Raw genomic sequence first — 15337 nt, forward strand, 5'->3', positions numbered from 1 at the left:
GCACCAACATCCCTGCCCCAAACTATGTGTTCTTGTGCAAAAATACTGCATTATCCAGAACTGCCTCCTTGAACATTAAAATTCTAGCAGAATTTCTGCCAGTGCTGTAAAAGGGCAGGAAAGATTGAGAAAAAAGCTCCCTTGCTCTCTGGAGAAGGAGAAATTGCACAAGACTTGTCCTTCTAGCAAACAAACAAATAAACAAAATATGAAAGTGTTACCCACACCAGTGTCTAAAGCACTTGGATGCAGTGAAGGGATGTCTGGCAGGGAAACAGCCCTCGTGCTGAGCATTGGCTCTATGGATCCAAGGCAGGGATCAATGGCAGTCTGCCTGAAGGTCCCTCATGAGCCCCCATTGTCCAGGCTAAAGCTCCCTCAGCCCCTCCTCCCTGGCCTTGTGCTGCACCCCTTGCCCAGCTCCCCTGTCCCTCTGTGCCCACGCTGCAGCCCCTCCATGACTTTCTGCTTCCCAGGGCCCACAGCTGCACACAGCACTCCAGCTGTGGCCGCAGCGCTGCCCAGCACAGGGCCACGCTCCCTGCCCTGCTCCTGCTGCCCCACTGCTGCTGGCACAGCCACCGTGCCCTTGGCCTTCTTGGGCCCCTGGCCCCACGCTGCCTCATCTTCAGCTGCTCACGGCCGCCAGCCCTGCGTCCTTTGGGCCCACGCAGCTCCCCAGCCACAAAGGTGCCCATTGCACTTCAGATACTGCAGGCACCATTGCAAGGTGTACATCCTGGGTTTAGCATTACAAGACAGCAGTCAAGGACTTGCAGCTTTGCTCGCACTCTAGGCTCCAATGCAGTTTTCAAATGCAGTTTTCAGAGCATACTACACAATAGAAGGTATCGACAGACACATGCAGTGTCTGGTTTTTGCCTCAGAAGAAGGGTTCAGAACTACTCCCTTTGTTTCTTTTGCCACGCCTGACAAGAATGCCCCCCCACAGCTTCATGGACAACACAGTCATCTCCTTGCAGCTTATCAAAGACCAAGAAACAGGCAGACTCAGAGCACCTATCTGCTCTGCTACTGGCTGCTCTGCCTGAAGGGGCAAAAGAGCAACCTGGCAACAAAGGCACCAAAATCCCTGACTTCAAGCAGCAACTCTACATCCCCAGTGTGTCTCTGAAATACTCCCAAGTAAACACACCCAAGAAGTTTGTGGAGACAAAGCACCAGAAAGAACTTGTGTGGTCAGATCAACATTTTTTTGTGCCTGCAGCTACTTGGCCAGTCTGTGCAGGGGGACAGGTCTCTCCACACCACAGTGTCCCCTGTGTACCCAACAAGGCTGAGCACAGTGTCTTTGACATGCTCCCTCCTCTGGGAACAGGGAGCCTTCGTGCTTCAGGCTGGCCCCTATCAAAATGCCAGGAAGCTGGTCCCTAAACATGACAGACCAAAGCCCATTGTCCATCTCTCACAGGCTGGGGGCAATCACCAGGCCCTGGCAGGACTCCAGCACTCAGCATCCTCAGCCAGCAACAGCAAGTGCTGGCTGGTCAGAAACTTGCAGCTCTGCCCTGCACTAAAGACAGCAGCACACACAGCTGGCACTTACTGGCTCAGAATGTTCAGGCTGTGGTGTGAGCACAGCTGGAGGCTGGCGCTCATCCACCTCATTTGCCTCCTCTTCGGCCTCCTCTCCATGAGCCGAGGGAGCCAGAGGAGAGACTGCTGTTGGTTCTGTGATCTGTGGACAGACAGCAGTATGAGGGACACAAAGTTACCTATAATTTATAACCTTATTTCTATTCAGCACTTTATGCTATTCAGCTCTATTTCTACAACCAGCTCTGCTAAGGACAAATCAGAAACTTTGATAACAATGGGATTCTAAGTCACTGCAACTAAATTTAAATGGGCTAATTCAACAGAATTGCTAATAGTTCTGAATTAGACATTTCGCCCTGGCTGCTATCAAGAAGCAACATTCTCTCTGCAAAACAAGCTTTTCATTCCTTGAAAGTTCTGAAATGGAAAATTAGGAAATAGCCAGCGATGCCTTTGTTATTGCTGCTGCAGACATGGAAATGGATTTTCTTTCAGCCTGCCCAGCTGGCCCTCTACACTCTACTGCCACAGGCCAAGCTCACAGCTTACTCTACAATTCTTAAGCACCAGGAACATGAACCTTTCTCACTCACCTCAGGATCAGCACCTCTGAATACACGCTTCAGGTGACCTGTAGTGGGCAAGGGAAAATGAACAAGTGCTGTGAGAAAACTGCCTGGGCTGCTGAATCCCACAGAAGAGAAGAAGTCAACCCAAACAGAGAGTATTTTTCTTTATCAACATCCCTCCACATGACATAGTTCCTTCACACAGCCAGCAAGAGATCAGGACAATAATCTTGGTTGTGCCTACACTTCAGCCTGTTTAGCCTGTAAATGAATACAAACGTGATCAAGAAAATGCAAATTGTTCTTCAACACTCAATGCTTCTGTTCTGTCCAGCAGATAAAGCAGCTATTGTTCTCTTGTCTTTCAGGTACTTTTTTAAAAAAAGAAGTTGCATGCACTAATTCCCATTAAGTTGCTGAAAACAGTCACCCAGAAAAGCTTGCCCCAAATCCCCCTGAGCTGTGGCAGTTCCATTGTGAAAGAGCACAGCAGCAGCTCCAGGCTCAGGAGCAGACACTCACTGCTTTGTTGTTTGCACTTCACTGCAAAGGGAATCACTCTTTTAGCACTCAGTCAAGGGTCAAAATAGACAGTCAAATCCTTTCATTACAAAATTTGGAACAAAAGAAGCTTTCCCTGAGTTCTGGGGAGAACTACAAAGTCCTTAGAAGGCCTTCTGAGAAGGCCTCCCAGGCTGCATTTTGGAAGTTGTCCTGCTTGTCCCAGCAAACTGAGGAAATGACAGACTCTGCTGCCACAGACTCTCCCGTGGAGGGAATGGAAGCCCAGCAGGTTCCCCTGCAAATGCTGCCCCTGTGGCTACAGACACCCCCTTTTAGCTGAACCTCTTGACAGGAGCTTTACCAAACCACTGGCATCCTAATGCTCTTTCAAAATCAGAAACTCAGCCCCCAAGAAAGAGCAGGAAGACATACAAAAGCCAGGTAAGGATACACCCTAACCTAAGTAGAATGGAAAACTCTACTTACGTGCAAAGTGTGTAACGTAATACGCGGAAAAAGAAATGCCATATGCAGCAAAAGCTGCTGTGGCCAGATGGTGAAATATTGTCATTTTTGAAAGTTGGGTAAATAGAAGAAACAAGGCTCTTGTCAGTGGGCAGCTACCCACTGACAAATACCCCAACCAGAAAAGTTCTCATCAACTGAGCAAGGCCCAGGGCTGCTCTGACACTCAGGCCTTCCGTGCACCAAGGCAACCTTCTGATGTCACGACGACAAGGTGGCAACCATGCCCTGACATCACAAAGCAAACACTCCATGTTGGTCTGTGAATTTATGCAAAGCAATAACCAACCTTCCCTACAGCAAATACAAAAGAGCCTGGGAAGTTTTTCTGTGTCACAAAGCAGCGCAAAAGCCCCTCATGGGCCAAACCCTGTTCAGGGATCCAAGAGGAACTCCAGGAGTGCCCCAAGCACCTACAGCCTGTACCCCAGTTGAGCACTCAGATGGGACACAAGCAAAGGAAACCAGAACAAGACAATGGCCCACAGCATTGCACATGTGAGAAATGACTCTCACTTTTAAAATTTTAAAGGTTTAGTAAACCTTAACAAAGGACTGAATAAGGAAAAATTGCAGCATTGGGAGTCTCTGTGACTAGCAGCCATGTGCTCATCTACAAAAACGATGCTCTGCCTTTTATACCCTTAGCCCCTCTAAAAGTTTTGTCAGTCAACTTTTTCTCTGCTATCCATTGGAGGATATTACTTTCTTGCATCCTGACTGGAGGTCAGGTGTTGTTACACCCTGCCTGCTGGTCACAAGCTGGCCCTCCCCAAATGCCCTGACTACCCAGGCTGTTACAAGGGGGACGGGAAAGAGGACTATGGGAGAATATATTACAATATAATCACTACTCATTTGAACATCCACATAACATCTGCTTCTTAATTGTCAGACCCAACCATTGCATTACTTGTCCAGAACACACAGAACCAGGAGAGAAGCCACTGTTGGCATCACAGCTGAAATGTTTCCTAACAAATCTCCCCACATATTTGCACCTTTATTGGACATGCCCAGGGCTCCGGTGCGTGTACATCTCTGCCTCTCTTCCCCTTTGGCAGCAGTCGAACTGGCAGCATCTGCCCGCCAGCAGCAGCTGCTCCCAGCTGGGAACGCCGCTGGCGGTGCTGATTTCCAGAGGCTTCTGTGTGCCAGGGGGAGCCAAGGCAGGAGCGGGTTGAACGGTGCTGGCGCTGCTGCTGCTCTGTGCCAGAGAGCCCCGGCTGGGCAGGGCACGGTGCCCACTGCGCTGCGGGCTCCTTCTCCTGCCACAGCTGGGCACACCTGGCAACAAGGCATGACAACCTGCGGGCAAGCCAAGGGGTTTCTGGGGCTGCACTGCTCTGCACACACCCAGCACACCTGCAGCACACAATTTTAACCCTCAAACAGGTAAACCAAAGGGAAACAGCTGGAAAAGATTTCATTTTCACCATTCTTACCTGCTCAACAGAAGTCTTCAAAATGAACATTACCAAGCAGGGCCCGATCCCTGATGCCAGCTCAGGGTTAGAAGAGAGGCAATCCTTGATCTCAGCACTGGGTGTGTGGGGAATCACTTCCCTAACACGTGCACACCCAGCAATCTCACTTACTAGTTTGTGTCCATCGATCTAAGACATATTCAATACTTTGCTGAAACTCACAGGCTAAATATTCCCCTATCACAGACATCTTTTCATTAAAATCCTTTCATTAGGATTTTTCCTGCTGAAGCTGAGAAGTTTCAGCAACAAAGAGTAAACAATGGTTATCTACTGCTGTGGAATGTAACAGGTGGATGCATGATTGGTCTCCTGTGGATGTTTGGATGTACTGACCACTCATGGCAGAGCTGGGTCTCACTCTCTGCCAGGAGACAGACCTTTGGTATTCATGCCTTTTATATTCTCAGCTTAGCTAGCCTTCTGACAACTTTCCTTCTATTTCTTTTACTATAGTTATAATGTAATATATATCATAAAATAATAAATCAAGCCTTCTGAACATGAGGTCAACATTCTCGCCTCTCTCTTCATCCTGCAATCTTTGTGACCATCATCACATTCCCCCAAATTATTTGATTTACTGATTGATACTTATTGGCACTTAAGTCACTTCTCCGAATTTACTGACATGAGAATAGGAGTGTCCTGTAGGTCCCTGCTGGTCTTTGACACAGGTTCAGGAGGAGACAGACCCATGCACAAAATAACCCAGGACAAAACTGGGCTTACAAAGCAAATTCATTCTATTTGTTGCACTAGCAAATAATACATACCAAGCCCTGGATTCCTAAAATTTGCTGAGCACGAGAAGGAGGTGGAGTGTGATGCTCAGCAGCAGGGGCAGGTAGGCAATGCACTTTCAGGACATCCCCTGGATCAAAACCACGTGCATCTCATCCTTCTCACCCTTCCAGCTCAGAACCAGGCCTGGTATCTCCTGCTCAGGAGTGGAATTTCCCAGTTACAGCATTGGCTCACACATGGCTGGTGTGTGAGATGAGGCCAATGAGTCAAGTATTTAAAAGAACTGGAAGAGTTAAAATTTTAGCAATATTAGGGGGAAAGAGTATAGCAAGAAGAGTAGAAATAATAGGGGATAGTTAATTTTTAGCAGATAAGGTAGTTAAGGCTAGGGTAATATATCCCTTGCCTGTCTTTACTATGATTAAAGAAGCAGGATGGGATGCGGATTTCTTTGGGACAAAGAAGAGGACCGTAGCCTGCACCTGGGCCCCAAAACTTCAGCTATAGACAAGGGGTGCGAAAGCCTGCCAATAGATCATAAGTAAAGAGATCAAATTGAGCAAGACATCTTGGCCTTCATCAGAAGGAGACCATTCCCCACTTTAAAACCCACCCACCCATGTGATGTGAAAGAATCCGCAAATGTGAAGGAACTTTGGACTCAGTTATAATACATTTGAATACAAAGGGGGTAGGTGGGGTTACCTAATGAATATGTATTAGTTGTTTTGGGAATTATATGAATATGTAAGATTTTTTTAGATCAGTAGAGAGACAGTGCTTCTTCACACATGTCTTCAGGAGACAACTCCTCATGTGCCTGGCGCTGTAATAAACACACCACCTTCTACCTTTAACTGTGGGGAGTTCTATTCCACACCTCATTTGCTGACCGCGGCAGGAACACTTCTCTGCTCCAGCAAGAACATCCGGGCTCTGGAAATCTCTGGGCGCTGCCAGGACATTCCTTTCCTGGAGGCACCTCCGCTCTCAGCTGCTCCTCGTGGGGGACAGACAAGACTGCTGGGACTGTGGAGAAAGGAATGTTTAACTCTGTATAAAGTAACCCGTAAGGCGTATGCAGGGGAAGGGCTGTTCACAAGTCACACAGAGATGTCCTGTGCACAACGTACGCCTGTGCAGTTTGGGTTTGGGTCTGGCTGCTGGCAGAAAGGATTTGCTGTGTCAATAAGGACCTGCTAGCAATTCTGGGGGTGAATTGAGCAAATCCTGTTTTATTGCTGCTATTTTTCCTGTGTGTTGTAATTGTGGCTGTGTTTTCAGTGTGTGAATGTTTGAGGAAGATGATGTGGTGGATGGTGTGTGTTGTGTTGAGAAAAGTGAGCACTCTGTCCCCTCATAAAGCGATATTCCTTTCCCGGTGAGCTTGTGTGTGGACTTTGTAATTGCAGGGTTTGGTACTCCCTGGTGCATCTGGTGCTTGGGTATACAGGGGGGTTGAGTGGTTTTTCTCCCACATTGTAGTCATTTGGGACTGCACAGTTGTGTTTGGGGAGATTTTAGGATTTTGTTTGCAACATGTGCAGCAATTTATGCAGAAAACTACAGTGTGGTGATTTATTATGTTAAACTATGGTAGTTCCTTTCTACTGCCCCCTTCCCCCAGGGTTTAAAATCTCCTGCCACGAGGTGGACACTCTCTTTCCTCCCCTGGACATCCTCTTTCCTCTCCTGGACACTCCCTTTCTCTCCTGGAGCTGTTCTTCATTAAAGCTGTGGGACTTTGGTCCTGGGAAGAGAGAGCGCCTCTCGTCTTTTGCTTTTGTCCTTGTCAGTGTCACTGGGCCCAGAGCTCGCCAAACTGATCCACCACGAGCTAAAAACTGACAAATGGCCCCACATACACAGATCAAAAATTGGTCACATTTTTGATGGACTGGGGTGTTCACCACATTTTGGAATTCCCTATTCCCACACAGGTCAGGCAATTGTTGAAAGGATGCACCACACTCTAAAAGCCATTCTAGATCAACAAAAGGGGGAGTGGCCCAAGCAACACCCCAGATGAGGTTGATCAAAGCTTTATATGTCTTTATCTTTTGAACAGCTCATTTGCAGGACCTAATCCTCCAATTTTTAGGCACTTTTCAAACAGCACACAGGAAAAATTGAAAGAAAATCCTTCCATTTTGATTAGGAATTTTGAGTTAGGACAAATTGAATGACCATTTCCACTAATCACTTGAGGCAAAGGGTATGCTTGTATTTGCACAGGTGTTGGACTTAAGTGGGTCCCCGTGAAGGATGTGAAACTGTCTCATATACAAGAGCACACTGACAATTCCACCAGCAGGGAAATGAGCACGCAGACCTGAACCGCATGGAGAAGCTACGGTTCGTGCCAGACGTTCCCTGTTCAACCTGTGAAACCACAAATCTTGAGTTTGATGTTGATTTTTGGACTGTGAAAATGGTTTGTATCATAGAGCTCTTTCAGCAAAAGCGTGACGTCCATTATCAGCAGTTTCACCCTTAGGGGGAACTGGGGTAGTACAATTGCACCACAAACTTGAGTATCTGTCCTCAGGATGATGGGGAGTAACATTCAACTGTGGATCTCCCTGGTACTGAAACTCAGCACAAAATTCCATCACCAATGAACCAAGAATTGCAATTCTTGAGGATCACAAGGTTCTTTAAGAAGATCAGGGGCCCAGTGATGTCAGCTGGTTATGGAACTGGTCTCGTTGGCAGCCTCACACCAATATATGTCATGATTGGGTATTGGTTACTCCTTGGCTGGCACAGGCACACTGACCAAACGGATGGCAAAGGATTTGTCTGGGCTCAAATTGGTCAAACATATGGTGTCTGAGACTGCTGTCTTGGCTAAAGCAAGGCAAACATTCATTTTTGGTTGATCTACATGCATATATGCATGCAAAAGCAAGCAAGCAAAACCAACAAGTGCCAGTATATAATTTGATCGAGCTCCATGTTCCTGTTCAGTTTCTTTTTGGCAAAAGCTTCCCCATCTATTTCAGTTCTCAAGCAAATCTTTTAGCACTTGTTCAGAGCATTGAAACCATTATACCGATTGGGGTGTTGGCTTAAGAAAGAAGATTGTGCTACTTCCATTGCAATTAGTGACATGATGACTGATGTTAGTTCTGTCAGACATGCAACCTTACAGAACAGAGCAGCAAATGATTTTCTTTTACAGGCACATGGGCATTGTTGTGAGGAATTTGAAGGATTGTGTTGCATGAACCTGTCAGATCATGCTGAATCCATCCACAAAGGCGTAAAAAAGCTGAAAGATTTGACAGCTCCAATTAAAGAAGATGGTGGGTCATGGTTAGATGATTTGTTCCAAGAATGAAGCTTTGAACCTCGGCTATAGGAACTTTGTAGAATGGGTCTCTATATGTATTGGGTGTTTTGGTAATGATACTAGTAGTAATACCTTGCATACGTCGGTCTGTGTGATAAATGATGGACAAAACTATCAAAGAAGTTTTAATCACACAAGAGAGAGAGGTAGGAAATGGATTCACAGAGTGTTCTTGAAATCTCACACAGATGGTGGATGAAGGTATAGACATGGAGGAATGTTTTGAATTAAGACCTTGGAACAGACAAGACTTTTTTGGAACAATGACTTGTGATTGCTGTCAGACATGACTTATGCGCTTTGCACTGACTGGACTTCCACAGCATTAAAATTGCTGTCTTGGAATATAGCAAGGCTTAATGCGAGCAAAAAGGATGCTTTAAGCAAGTAATAAGCAGGTATACTCTAGTAAAGCTATGAAATGCAAGGTAGTTAATAAACAACACGGTTACAAAGGTTTCTTTTTACTTCTACCAAGAGGGGGAATTGTGGGAATCCTTCAAATCAAAGGGGTTTGGGAAAGCTGCAAAAGGCAGGCCCCAGAGAGAGCAGAACTGCAATTAGAGCTAAGCAGCAGCCATAAGATTTGTCAGCAGAAAAGTTATATAAGAAGTAGAAAAGTAAGGGCAAATAGAACAATGGTCTGTGTATTAACGCTTGGCTAGAATAACTCCCTAAGCTACCAAAAAGTATCTCTAGCAAGATATTAGAACTTCTAAGCTTAATAATGGAGCTCTGTGCATTGCCTTTTAAGGTTTACAAGCAGATATTGTATTCAAAATAATCAAGCATTGTTTTACCCAAAGGTACAAGTGCTTATAGTGGTTGGATAGAACTACTGTCAATATGCTTCTGCTTTGTGTGATTGGTCAAAAAACTTACTTAAAGTAAGTTATAACATTAAATTCTTTATCTGCTGCCAGGGATGTGAGCTGCTGGCATCTTCCCTTTGTCATAACCGTGCAATGAGACTGATGCTGGAAAACAAAACAGCTTGAGGCAGTTCCTCAGCAGCCCCGTCCTGTTCGTGATTTGTACAGAGACCCCTGGCCGGCACTAGTATATAGGTGTTAAATGGCGTATATGAGAAATAATTATGAATTATTTCATACGTTTTGAATTTTTTTTTATTTCATATTGATTTATATCTTTTCAATTCATATAGATTTGATAAATTCCTCCAGCTTGGGAGTATGAAGATTTACAACAGTGCAAAACCTTCTGCCCACTTAGCAGTCAGACCCTGGATGTGTGCATGCACACCCACCCACTGTGCTTGCTTTTCTCAGCATCTTGGGGCTGCTGTTTGCACAGAATTGGGATGAATTTAACTCAACAGAGCCACGAGTGGGGTGTCCAGCTTGTCATGAACACTCATGTGGCAATGAACCACACAGAGATCTCAAATCACAATATCACAGGTACTTTCCTTCCTGCTGGGCAATGAGGAACTCTAAAAAAGACACAGAAAAGGGGTGGAAAACATTGGCATCATGCTACTGTTGGTGTCCTCCTGGAGGAAAATCTGTTGGGTTTCTTAAGGTGGTAGCTTTCCAAAACCTAGGAAAACTGCTCAGCAGTGGTAGCCCAGTTGTGAATGGTTTTCTTGACTTGGCAAATCTGGGGTGTTAACAATGGACTCGGTCCTTGGTCCAAATCATCTGCCCTCACCTGCAGACAAAAGCACTACCACCAGCAGCAGCAGCTACATCAGTCAGTTTTCTCAGAAAGCTGTGTTAAATTTGGGAGACGAAAGGAAAACACATCAGACACTGGGGATTATTGACAAGACTCTGAGGAACAGTTCCAAAGCAAAGGGCAGCAGCTTCTCTCTGGGGCACTCCTTGTGCTCCAAGGCAGCTGGGCTGCCCTGGCTGCCCAGGACCCTGCGCCCCGCGGGCTCTGCAGAGCTGCACAGTGGGGAGGCAGCTTCGGGCACCTCAGCCCCTGGGCAGGAGGGGCTGCTTGCTCTGCAGGGCTGCCTGTGGGCAAAAGCAGGGTGCTGGCCTTCTGCTCTTGGCCCCAGCCTGGCCTTGCAGGGCTAATGCTGTTCCCTGTCTCAGATGTGCTAAAGACAGACTTGTTTGTTTCCAGCTCTGCGCAGGTGTAATTTGCACCACAAAATACTGAAGGGCTAAGGCCTGAACAACAGATCCTGACTGAAGCCTCAACAACAGGATCTGAGCCAAAGTTGCCCTCTAGATCACCTTCCCAACCCAATGTTCTATGTACCTGCTCCTTAACCAAGTGTTATTATCAAATGGATTGTTGCATCCATTCACTGGTGAAACACGTCTTCACCTTTCTGCATGAGGAAAATGGACAAGGCCACACCTGGCCTTGGTTCCTCCTTGAGCCCTGGGCAGGCTCGGGGAGAAAACCAAGAGGAGAATGACACCAGCTGTCCCCCAGCAGAAGCTCGGGCACATTGCTCGTCCAGCACTGTCGGAGCCGGGCTACTCTCACAGCGCACTCGGGAGCCTCGTGGCCGCCAAAGGTGGAGGCACCGCAGGATTTCCCGGTTCCCGGCCGTGGCTCTGCAGGGCTTGGCTGGGACAGCTTCCCCCAGCTGATGTGCAGCTCTGCATGAAGGGGAAACCATTGGGGTACCTGGTGATGGATCTTCCTTAATCACCAGAGGCACCCTTTTGCAATAAAGCTGAGGTGCATTGCTTAGCTTATCCTTTCCTGACTCTTTTTTGCACTTTTGCATTACAGTAAATTACACTGTTCCCTCAGCTGGTATCTGTGTCTGCATCTCTGACCCTCTCCACCATCAAAACAAACACACAGCCAGTTTAGCATGAGACCTGCCTCTCTGCCAGCCCATCTCTTGGCAAATACCCCTGATGGCCATCTGCACAAATGAAATTCCCACTTTGCAACTTCCTTTTCTGCAGGCAGGTGAGAAAAGGAGCCACTCCCAGCTCTGGACACCTCTGGAAAACAGCTGCATTCGGCAGTCACAGCCCTGAAATATAAACCTCCTTCCTTAACCTGCCACAGAGAGCTCCCACCAAGAGGCCTTTTGTCCAAGGATACCCACAGAAGAGCTGGAGAAGGGAGCAGTTTGAAACACAACTGCTTCAGAGTTTAAACTTGCCTTTACCAAATGAGCACACACCAACCTGTCCCAAAGGGAAAGCAGGCAGGAGAGAGAAGCTCCTCTCCCACAACAGCAAACTCTGTGCTTCCTTCTGTTCCAGCTGGAGAGTGGAGGCCATGGGCTGCACCTCACTTTGGGAAGGAGCCCTGGGAATTGGCCTGATCTGGGAGGGCAGCAAAAGGAATTCCCAAAAAAGTAGGAAAAGATTCTCTGGAAGGAGTAGATGATGAAAATATTTCTGCAGAAAAGCAAAAAAGGAATAATTGAAGCATTTCAAAAAGTGCCCAGACTGAAATTTGTTTGCCAATATGACAATCCCAAAGTCCCTGTGGTGTGTCAGGAAGTTAAGGAATGATCCTGCAAGGCTTGGATAAACACCACTGGTGTCCGTCCCCCAGAGCACAAGCAGCTCCCCAACAAGACTTCGAGACCAAGGGACAAAACTTCCGCCTTCAGCTCCCCACAGCAGCTCTAGGGAGTGTCTCCCCACTGCAAGATCTCCTTTGTCAGTTCACAGTGACAAGAGTTGGCTGCAGGAGGCATTTGCATTGGAGCTCTCCCCAGATTGGGGGGAAGAAAAAGAAGAGGTGATTCCTGTGAAAATAAAACGGCAATACCGTTTGGGAAGACACCAGTGTGACTTTCCTACAACTCTAGGCCAGAAATTTCTTGAAGAAAGCAACATCTGTCCATGGGGCACTGATATCAATGCTGACAAAATTGCTGCCCCTTCCTGCTGCTGTAGCTGACTCCAAATCATGAGAAATGTGCCAACTCTCCCAAAGACAGGCAGACATAGTGAGATAAAAACAGCTGGTCTGCTGAAAAGGAGTCCAAATGAATGTTTTCTATCTCTCCCTTTCCATCCTTTCCTCAGCCAAGACAGAGCAATGTCCTTCCTCTCTGTCCCTGATGGCTACCCAGGCACGGGATGCAGCATGGGGACAGAGCCTGTCACTGCTCCCAGTGCCCTGCCCTGCCCTTCCCTGCCTGCCTTGCCCTTCCCTGTCCTGCTGGATCCTGCTGTGCTGTGCCAAGCCGAGCCGAGCCCGGTCAGCGGTCACGCATTTTGGGAATGACCCTCCCCTGTGCTGCCCGCCGGCGTAATGAACATACCACTTTCTAACTTTGACTAGTTAGAGAGGCTTTGTCCGTGATTTTCAGTTTTAACAATTCAGGGAGCTTTTGTTTTGCCTGATGGTACAGTTGCTGCCAAGCGAAGCACACCCAAAGACCAATAGTGACCCAGCCTTCCCTTTTCTTCCCTTTTCCTTCCCTCATACCAGGACCTGTCATACCAGGACCTCAGTGCTGCCTCACCTGAGGACTTAGAGCTGCCTCCAGGCCCTTCCAGGCTAAGTGCAGGTGCTCAGGACTCCAAAGTTTTCCTAGCTTTTTGGGAGAAGTTGTTTGCATCATCTGGACTTCTTGGGGTTTCATCGGAGGAGCCAGGCACAGGCAAATTTAATCTCCACTGTGAGCTCTTCATTCTGCTTGTTCCCGTGGAGCTCAAATGCCAGCCTGAGCTCAATGTTCCTCTGGTTCCCGTAGACCATCACAGCCCTTCCATGGCCTCTCCAGAGAGGAGCAGCTGCACATCTTCAGAGAAGCAGTTGCCAGCCCGCAGCCCATCAGGGAGGGAAAGAGTTTCTACCCTTGCTTTTTAGAGTGTTATTCTAGACAAGCATTAATACACAGATCAGTGTTCTATTTGTCCTTGATTTTCTACAGTTTAAATAATTTTTCTGCTGACCTATCTCATGACTGCTGCTTAGCTCTAATCACAGTTCTACTGCCTCTGGGGCCTTCCTTTTGATGCTTTCCCCAAAACTCTCTAATTTTGTGGATTTCCACAATTCCCCCTCTCTCTTCACCTAAAAAGAAACCTTCACAATTATGTCATTTATTACTTGTGTTTCATAGCCTTACTATAATATTTCTGCTTATTACCTATTTAAAGCTTTTTCTTGCTTGCACTAAGCATTGCTATATTACAACACAGCAATTTTAATGCATTGGAAGTCCACTCAGTTCAAAGGGCATAAATTATGCCTGACAATAGTTACAAGTCATTGTTTGAAAAAGTCTTGTCGATTCCAAGGTCTTAATTCAAAACCTTCCTCCATGTCTACACCTTCACCCACCATCTCTGTGAGATTTCGAGAACTCTCTGTGAATCCATTTCCTACCTCTCTCTCTCTTGTGTGATAAAATCTTCTTTGATAGTTTTGTCCATCATTTGTCGCACAAACCAAAGTATGCAGGGTATTACTACTAGTATCACTACCAAAACCCCCAATACATATAGAGACCTATTCTACATAGTTCCCTTAGCCAATGTGCAAAGCTTCATTCTTGGAACAAATCATCTAACCGTGACTCACCATCTTCTTTAACTGGAGCTGTAAAATCTTTCAGCTTTTGTATGCTTTTGTGGATAGATTCAGAATGATCTGACAGGTTCATACAGCACAGTCCTTCAAATTCCTCACAACCATGACATTGTACCAGTAAAAGAAAATCAATTGCTGCTCTATTTTGAAGGGTAGCAGGTCTAACACTATTAACATCAGTCAACATATCACTGATTACAGTGGATGTGGCATTCGTTTGTTTACTCAGCCAACATCCAACCGGATCTTATTGTTTCAATGCCATTGCTGAAGCCAGTTGGGGTAAAAACAAACCTGCTGAAACTCTTTTTGCAGCCTTCCAAGGCATGAAATCACTCTTACAGTTTTCATCATAATGACGAGCAGATCTTGTTCCCCTTAGTTTCCTCTTAATGACTGCCTTGGCACTAGGTGCTATCACAGGGAGTATTCCAATGCTACATGGGCCACCTTCAAGGTGTGATGGATTGCCTTGCCAAGCCAAATCTCCACAAATGAACAATATCCCTTGGGCAATTGTTGTGGATATTGGCCAGCCTCAGAAAACACATCCCAACTGTTTGAAAAATTACACCAAAAAACTTAAGTTTCTGTGTGCAAAATAATGGAGAATAACTTTGTACTTTGGAGGATCACGTTCTTGCTAACCATTAGCTATAAATGTAAGACAAAAAATCTATTGTTAAAAAACAAGGATTTCTAATTCTTGGGGTTCAGATACTGCTTTGGAAGGTTCTTTGGCCCAAACATTCCAATTCAATACAGGATTGTTCCCATTGTCAATTTCACCAGGCTCACCATTGGATTGCTTTATGATCAAAGGCAAATCTTTTACAGGCACACCAACCAGACAGGTTGAGAAAGGCTTTTCTGGTTCCGAATGAGACAAACATATGGTATCCAAGCCTGCTGCCTTAGCTAAGGTCAACCAAACATTTGCTTTTGGTTGTTCGATAGACAAATCTGCATGACAAGAAGCAATTAAAACCCACCAACACCAGCATAGAATTTGATTTTGCTCTATCTTTTTCATGAGATAATTTTTGGCAAAATCCTCACATATATATCAATTTTAAAACTTTGCTTTTAAA

Source organism: Melospiza melodia, unplaced genomic scaffold, assembly GCF_035770615.1.
Source record: "Melospiza melodia melodia isolate bMelMel2 unplaced genomic scaffold, bMelMel2.pri scaffold_44, whole genome shotgun sequence".
NCBI classification, from domain to species: domain Eukaryota; kingdom Metazoa; phylum Chordata; class Aves; order Passeriformes; family Passerellidae; genus Melospiza; species Melospiza melodia.